This window comes from Lactuca virosa, chromosome 8 (genome assembly GCF_052849685.1).
Source record: "Lactuca virosa cultivar CGN04683 chromosome 8, Lactuca_virosa_CGN04683_v6, whole genome shotgun sequence".
NCBI lineage: Eukaryota > Viridiplantae > Streptophyta > Magnoliopsida > Asterales > Asteraceae > Lactuca > Lactuca virosa.
This window is the reverse complement of record NC_136433.1, coordinates 109,000,596-109,009,145: the sequence shown is the minus strand read 5'-3', so window position 1 is coordinate 109,009,145 and position 8,550 is coordinate 109,000,596. Positions and strand designations below refer to the sequence as shown.

General features: G+C 45.4%; 1 non-coding gene across 1 annotated transcript; it reads right to left on the bottom strand.

Moving 5' to 3' along the window:
* Positions 1–4,916: 4,916 nt before the first annotated feature.
* On the bottom strand, positions 4,917–4,988 carry TRNAE-UUC (transfer RNA glutamic acid (anticodon UUC)). Its single transcript has one exon. It is a non-coding gene; the product is annotated as a tRNA-Glu (tRNA).
* Positions 4,989–8,550: the final 3,562 nt, after the last annotated feature.

Genomic DNA, 8,550 nt, shown 5'->3' with positions numbered 1-8,550 from the left:
AAAAATAGATGGAATTGGGCCTAAAAAAGCCATTCTGGTTCGTTATCGATTAGGTATCAGTGGGAACATAAAGATAAAAGAATTAACTAAGTATCAGATCGACCAAATTGAACAAATGATAGGTCAAGATCATGTTGTTCAGTGGGAATTGAAGAGGGGAGAACGAGCAGACATCGAACGATTAATTTCTATTTCTTGTTATCGTGGAATTCGTCATCAAGATGGATCACCCTTACGCGGTCAACGAACTCATACTAATGCTAGGACTTGTCGCAAGCAAATTCGGAAATGAAAGAAGTCTACCGAAAGCCTTGGTACTTGTCTGATCAATCACACTGTTTAATAGTTCACTTCAATTTTGATTGGGGGATTTCACCGGTTACTAATCCAGTATCGGTATAGTAGGCCTCCTTGGCCACTCCACTAGTGGCTCGGCTTCGTCCTAGAAGCTACTGCTTCCGCATCTCTAGGCTTCGCTATCGCTCATGACTGGTATATGGATCTCTCTATGTAGTGGTCGGCCTTCTAGAAGCTTCGCCAGAAGCGACTAGTCGCTTCCCGAATGCCCCTTTCCTTGCCGCCAAACCACTAGGAGAGTCAGCAAGCTAGCTTGCTCGCATTCTAGAAACGGTAGCTTCCGTGCCCTTCCTGCCTACTGAAATGGATGTGAATGATCGTGACCGCTCTTATGTTGACCTTTCTCTATATTACCTTATTTTTTAATTCACTTGAAAGCCCCTTTTCTGGTAGACCTGGGCATGTTCCATGGCGCGAAGTCTCTTCTCATCTAATAGCTCTCATTTTGGGGATATATAAAAAGCTCTCTATCATCCACATCCAAATCTTTTTCTGGGCCCTGATGTTTCAGGGAATGGCGGAATCCGTCTCTAGCAAGTACGCAACTGGCCTTAAATTGTATCGAGAGGCCCTTCTCATAATATGTTGTAAGGGCCTTATTCGACGAAGCTTAAAGCAGACATCAAGAGCTAAGAAGGGGGCCAACAAGCCCCTTTGAAGCTAATGCCTTAGAAGCTACAGGACATAGAAGCAGGCCAACAAGTGGATTGAATCTTTTCCAGTCTAGAGACTGGCGGATTACCTTCGAAACAAAGGATTGCAAAATTCCTTCTACTTTGGACAAGATAAGTGGACAGATGAGTTGAATAATACAGGGACTGATAAGCTAAGCGAGGTTCCCCTTTGAGATCTCCCAACCTAAAGGCTTTATTCAGAGGTGGGTCTTTCAACCGCCTACTCTTTCGATGAAGGGTGCACTACAAGAGAATCGGTACTAAAGATATTAAATGGGGGGATTTCGCCGATATTGAGTCGACTATAAACTATTCATCTTGCTTGGAACCGTCGTTGTGTATGGGAAAGAGGGCTTCTACCTATGCTTGGTTGGGAAAAGGGTGAATGGTCCCAAAAGGGACGGGAAAAAGCCACTAGAAAGAACGGGGGGTCATCCACCAAGTATCAAGCTGGGTAGTCCACTTTATCCGTGACTCTGAGTACAAGATTTCCGGGATCAAGAAACTAGCAAACAAATATGCTCGGCTGGACTCTTTTCTCGTATGCCCGGAAAATTCAATTTCGGTACAACTCCGCTTGCTGCAAAGCCTTTTTTTATCGTCCAAACACTCCAGATCTGCACTTCCCTTTACTCCATAGGGCCGAAGCCTTATTAAGTTAAGAATTAAGAAGGGCTTTTTTTTATAGAGAGAGAGTCAGGGGCGATCTATATTGCTTACCACAGCTCTATTCCCGACTTGAAATCCATAACGGACTTTAAGAGAGGATGAACATTCCCGTTCTATAGGTAGCACTGCCCCTATTAGATTAGAGAAGGGTGAGGGCCCACTTCCTTCTGATCTGCTAGCACTGTGAATTACCTTAGACCTACGCAGCAGGAACGAGATGGAGCACCTACTCTACTGGTCGTCTGCTCTCTCGAGGTCGTCCTTATCTAGGTACAAAAAGGACATTACGGGATATCTCCAAAATTCGATGTACTTCGTGCAGGACACATCTCATGTTTGCCGAATCTAAAAACCATCGCCTTTGCATCCAAACACTTCACGGCGGCTATGATCAGATCCCAGTGTTGGTTCACTTTTGACTTTATCCTCCACCAAATCTTCTGATCTCCTGTTCTCAATGATGTTAAGCAGCTCCTGATCGCAACAATCATGCCTTCGAAGGTATGTTTTTTTCATTCGGGGTCTTACCTTGGGGATAGACGATGGACCCGCCATTCGACATGATGCAACATTTTGAAAGAAAATTCCATCAGATAAAAGGAGTTTACATTTCTGACATCTCTTGACACCCTTACTTTTAATAGGGGGCCTTGCCTCATGATTTTCTTGGCAAGCATTTGGTTGTTGACGTGTCCTCCGCACCCACTTGAATGAGCTTGTTCAACAATGTGTGCTCCTTATTTCGGAAGGGCGAGTGACCTTTTGTAAAGGACATCTCCCAAGATCACAAATCGTCGGGAAAGTTCCCTCCGGGCTCTCCTCTGACCACGAGTGGCGTACTCCGGTATGAACCCGTCTTGAGGTAATTGTAGAAAGAATAATACCATGGTTCCCATCGTCCTCGTAATCTTCCTCGTCTTGATCTTGGAGGTGATAGTTCATCATGTTCCAACTCCCGATAGTCTTCATCCAAGAAGAGAAATGATTCCCGTTCGGCGGAAGGGCTCTCTGTGGCTCGGATGTCGATGACAAGCGACTCTGTGCTTCGGTGTACTAGCATGTGTACTAGAGCGGCTGAGTATGAATTCCATAAGGGCTGGCGAGTCAGCCAAGCGATTTTCTATTCTTGGAACATGGGTGAAGGTGATCTCCCTAAAGCGCTTGATCAGGTCAATGGCAAGTTCTTGGTACGATATGAGTTGGGTCTCTTTGGTCTTCCATTCTCCTATACCTCTCTCTATAAAAAAAGCCTTTCCCCTTTTCAGAATACCCACGGTAAGCATCCTGCTCTCGATCCAGAGCTACTGCTTCAACAATCAACTGAGCTTAGGAAGTCAGGTTAAGACGTCGACTTATAATTGGTCTTGCCCGAGGAGATGAAAAAGAATTAGGGCTTGCTTTCTCAATTCACATCTATGAGCGATGATTCCTCTATCTCTTGCTCGCTTCGATCGGACTCTGGCAGCTTAGGGAAGAATGATGGCTCGCTAACAAGGCCCCTCAATGACCGCTCAGAAGGCCTACCTCTTTTTTTCCCAATCTCTCACTCGCTCGTCCCTCTCTCATGAAAGATTGTCTCTCCTCTCCCGGCGGCTTTTAGTCATGTCTATAGCCAGTTGCTAAGACGATTCCCACTCAAGCATTCTCATTCAACGGTCTATCAATGCTGCCTTATTTAGTTCAAAATTACTTTCTTTCTACTAGTTCTTACATAAGCAATTTGCAGGAAGTAAACGAAGTCTTTCCTTCCGAAATCCACTCCTGAAGTCACGTCTTTCAGTACTGGGACTGAAGTCAAGTACTTTCGAGTTGCTCTTTGCCCAAAGCCCTCTTTCCGAATTAGAAAGACCAACTAACAATAGCTTTAGCATCTCTTGAGTTGGAAAGGTCTTTATAGAGCTAAGGGGAAGGTTTGGAACCCTAGTAGCAGAATGGAATCAGCGGGCTGACTTCCATGCTAACACGAGTAGTTTAACTCAGCATTACCTCGTAAGGTCGTTTTCAGTTTTTTTTGCTTTGCGAGAAACTTTTTAAAAAGTCTTCAAATAGCCATTGCATAGTTTACGAATTATGCTTAGTAGGGACCTAAACACAGGAATGGTTCAGAGTCAGACCACGCCTTATGACGAAAGGGGGAGAAAGGACTGTCGATCTGTGATCAAAGAAAACTATACCTGAAGAATGGGATACAGATTGACCGGCATAAAAGCCATCTCTATCAATCTATGCTCATTGATGAGACGGCGACATAGAGAAGTCACCCCCTTCTCACTTAAAAGTAAAGAAGAGATACAAACTTTTGAATCTAAATTTGGTGGGATCGAGGATGGAATCGAATAGCGAATGCACTTGACCGACCCGCCATCTCTTTCCTTCAATAATGCCTTCGCTTCACTTCAAGACGCTATTTGCCAATAAGAAAAAAACTACCTGAATGGAAGAAGCCGAAGGGGTGAACGAGCGCTGCGGTAACGAGCTTTCCTTCTGCCGGCCTTTATAGGAGTAGGGGAGCGTGGTGAGATAGATAGACGTCCAATCCTGCAGCAGCTAGTTGCTCGGCCTTAGTCTTGGGCTGATCTCACACTTCAATCAAGCCCTTCGTACTTCGATCCAATCAATCGATCGATCAAGAGGCTAATCTCTTTTGTTTGGGCCGGTAGCTAAAAGAAAGTCCTCGCTTTCTCTTGAACAAGGGAAGGGTAGCATAGCATTAGCTTCAATTAAACAAGCTCAACCTTGAGAAAGGTGGTAGGCCGAAGAACCGTTGAACGCTTCAACTTGGCCACTGAAGAAGGCGAAGGCTGGGCGAGAGACTAGGCCAACTTACTGCTTACTGCTATGCCATGGTTGAAGCTTTAGGCTCCATAGACGGAACTATGTATTAGGTATTAGGGAGGGGAGGACACCACTTAGCACCCCACGGAGCGGTGGGGTTCAATGCCTAAAAAAAAAAAGAAAAAAAAGGGGGGAAAGATGACTCTATGGCTGAGGGGAGGAGAGAAAGAACGCATGCATGGATATTCTGTCTGTCGGAGGTTTGATAATCTATGAAAGGACATCTAAAGCTAAGGTTACGAAGTAAAGGAAGTCCGAGAGAAGTGGTGATCTCATCTTGCTTGCTGGGAGAGAGGAAGCTTCCGGACCACCTTTTCCAGCCAGATAGCGAGCGATCACTCAGCAATGAACACTAACTGAAAGCGGCCGGGAATGAGTACCTATCCCTTACGGGAATCGAACCCGTGTCTTCGACATGAAAAGACGATGTCCTAACCACTGGACGAAAGGGACCAAAAAGCCATTCTTCATATACCGCTCCGTGGGCTCCGAGAAGAGAAGTGGTTCGTTTTCTTTCTATACGAAATTAAAGATTTCGTTTGTGTTCATGTTGGCGATTTCAGATGTAAATTCGGCGGTTTGTCCCCCCTTCCTACGGGTTCCCCCACCCCCCTGAATAAGTAAGGCCCCGCTCTTTCTAATAAAAAAAAAAGAGGGGCGAAGCGCCCGTTTGAAGTGGCGAAGGCCTATGCTACAGTAAGAAAAAAAGTAGGTTTCGGTTACGAAGTCACTTAGTCGAACTATAAAGAAAGGGAGGCTAAGGTTACGAAGTAAGGTCAACTGGTTAAGGAAAGCTCAGGTTATGAAAAAGTTTAGCCGTTAATTAATTCAATTAAGTAGTAGTGAGACGTCGGTACGGAGTTGCGTCAGCTGTGGATATAGACTAGGCTAAGGGGCGGACTTCATCTCTTCTATTCTTTTCACTTACACCTTACACTTCTACTGAGTCTAACGAGGCTCAGGTGCGGAGCCTTCCACTGTCACTGTGGACCGAGACTACGCAAAGGTAGAACATCATAGAAACTTCGCTGACTTTCTCATAAACCTTGATTTCGCTACGCTCAATAAGAAGCCGGAATCGCTTAAATTGGTTCGTGTTCCGTTTCCAAAGTAAGTCGTCTTTACCCAAGTGTGAACTTCAGACGACTCTCAAGCGGTTCCATTCCTTCTTACTGTACTTATGGGTCAACCCAACCCGAATGGGAAGAAGGGGGTCAGCCAAACAGCGGTCCACTTTGTACGTTTGCTGAGCAGACCAATCAGGCATTTTTTTTTATAAAAAGGAAGGGAACTTCTCACCGAAGGAGGCAGTAGGAATGAAGGAGGCGGGAAGCTACCGCTTCTGGAATGGTTGCTTATCCTTCACTTTTTTTAGAGCGTCTCGCTATTAAAAAAAAAGGTTTATGTAATCGGAAAAATGGTTACGGTTGCGGAAACCAGAGAAAGTCGGGAACCATCGGTTACCTTTTGAATCAAAGTAGCGACGAGCCTAGTATTACGACTACAGGGGGAGAAGCAAAGCTTCGTAGACAGCTTCGCTTCCTCGTCGCTTCTTTCTAGCGACCAACTTCTCAAGTGGGTGGCTTGGTAAGCAAGCTACCTTCAGCATCGGTAAAATCCCTATCAATAAGAGGCCGGAATGGTGGGGAAGGACGCCCTCCCTACTTCAATGAAAGGGGGGAAGAGCCCTTTCACAGCCGCTCCTCTACAACTACCTTTCGCCCAACATGATCACGAACGAAGACAGAGAATTGTGTAGATAGGAGGACGAAACGAACCAACCCACTTGTCCTGATCGGAACGATTAAAGAAAGAAAGAGAATGGTGTCCCCTTTCGCCCAGGGGACATCGTCGGAGAACAATGCCGGGGACAGGGTGAGAACCTTCCGTTGCTTACACCCTTTAAGTGTTGGTTCTTCCGGGGAGAGATCTGGTTTCAAGATCTATGAACAAGAGAGATCCCTAAATCTCCATTTGAAAAAAGAGATGAATAGATAAGGCGAAGCCAGCTGAAGGAAGGGCGCTAACGAGCAAGAAAACGGATGCGCTAACGCGCAACGGCTTTCCTTTCTCTGATAGAGGCTCGCTTCTTCAATTCAAGTTCAACTTGCTGCTTTTCATTTTGATAGGAGTAGGTGCTTGCTGCTCGCTCGCTGTCTACTAAATGAGCCTTTACTGCCCGCCCGACCCCTCTCTTTAATCTTAAGTAAAGTTCAGTCAAATCAATGAAGTGAACAGCCCAACCTCTTTGTTTGTTTCACCTAATTCGGAAAGAGAACAATAGACTTGCAACTATAGTCTAGGAAAAAGCTTCTCTTTGATAGCGGTCATAGGGGAGTTCAGAAAGGATCTGATCGTAGATAGAGACTGAAACCTGTGCGGGGGTAGGGGCGGATGTAGCCAAGTGGATCAAGGCAGTGGATTGTGAATCCACCACGCGCGGGTTCAATCCCCGTCGTTCGCCCATCAATAAATGGACCATTTGTTACGGAGACAGAAGACAAACCTAGAAAGCTTTTTTTCTGCAAGTCATCTCGAGGCTTCAAACGCATCCAAGCAATTGGTATCCGATTGAAGCATAGAAATAGATTCGCGTCGCCTACTTGCTGAAAGCACAAATGGAATGGCCGATCATGAATTGTATGAAGTTTTTAAGACCTTCACTTTTGACTTCATAATGAATTAAATGAACCCCCGGATGAGGAGCAAATCTCCCCTCCCTTTTACTAAACCATGGGGAGCCCCTAGTAGTTTACCGGACAAATTGAGTTGTCGTGACGAGACCTTTCTTAGTGGAAGATCGGAATTCTCTTCATCACGAGACTGATCGGATCAGACACCCGAGAGACCTCCACAATTGAGTAAGTAAGAGGACAACAAGCAAAGAGTTATGCTTTCATTTCTTTGTTGAGATTGAAATCAAGTTCTTTAAAAAGGGGGTAGGTATAATGAACGCAGGCCAAGTCAAGAAAAGGACTTCCTTACTTTTAGTCTTAATTACTAGTAGTTTGAAGCGAAACCGGTTTTTTTTGGCACTCGGTTCCTTCGTCTTAAGTAAAGTTCAGTTGACTTTTTTGATTCGGAACTCTTAGTCGAGCTGATGGCGAGATCTTTTTTTTGTTCGAGGTTCAAGAGGAAGAAGAGAAGAGGAACCCCCGCCCAATGGTGCTTTTACAAAAGTACGGTCACCGGTGGCTAATACCTTCTCGACACTATCGAACCTGAAATCCACTCTCAATCGCTCTTTTTAGTTGGCGGGCAAGGGTTGCCCAATTTCTTAGCCGATACCGGGACGTCTTTGCTTGGTCATATAACGATATGCCAGACTTAGATCCAGTCCTAGTAGAGCATAACTTTAATAGAGGTTTAAAAAGAAAGTCTCCAAGCTCCATCCCGACTTGGAGTTTTCAAAGAAAAAAGGAAAAAGCGGCCCGCTGAATTAGGACCTTGGATTATTCTGATTGGATCTCTAACCGTCCCCGTACCGAAAAAGGATGGGAAGGACTTTTCTTTTAGAAAGCTAAACTAAATCAGGCCTGTCCCAAGGACGATTTCCCACTCCCAAATTGAGATGTCGGGGTAAAAAACGCTGTCATTTATGGACGGTTTATCAGGATACAACCAAAGACGGTTGGCCGAGAAAGACCAAAAGAAGACTTCCTTCATCACGGGGCGGGAAACCTTCTGTGCAAAGGTCATGCCATTCGGCTCGGCCTAAAGAATGCCGGAGCAACCTACCAGAGGGCTATGACGACCATCTTCCATGAGATGATGCATAGACTATGTGGATGACATAGTAGTCAAATCCAAGACAAGGGTCAATCACATAGAAGTCCCCCCGATTAGTCTTCGAGAGGCTTAAAAAAGAAAAGAACACGGAGCGGTCAAATCAAACTCATGGGTTGGTTAAGCTGAGTAGGCGGTTGACTAGGCCTTTGCCTTGGCATATAGCCATGTTGGCCTTGATTTGGTGGAGACGGGCGAACCCGCTGAGACTGTGGTAAGGTTGCCTGAG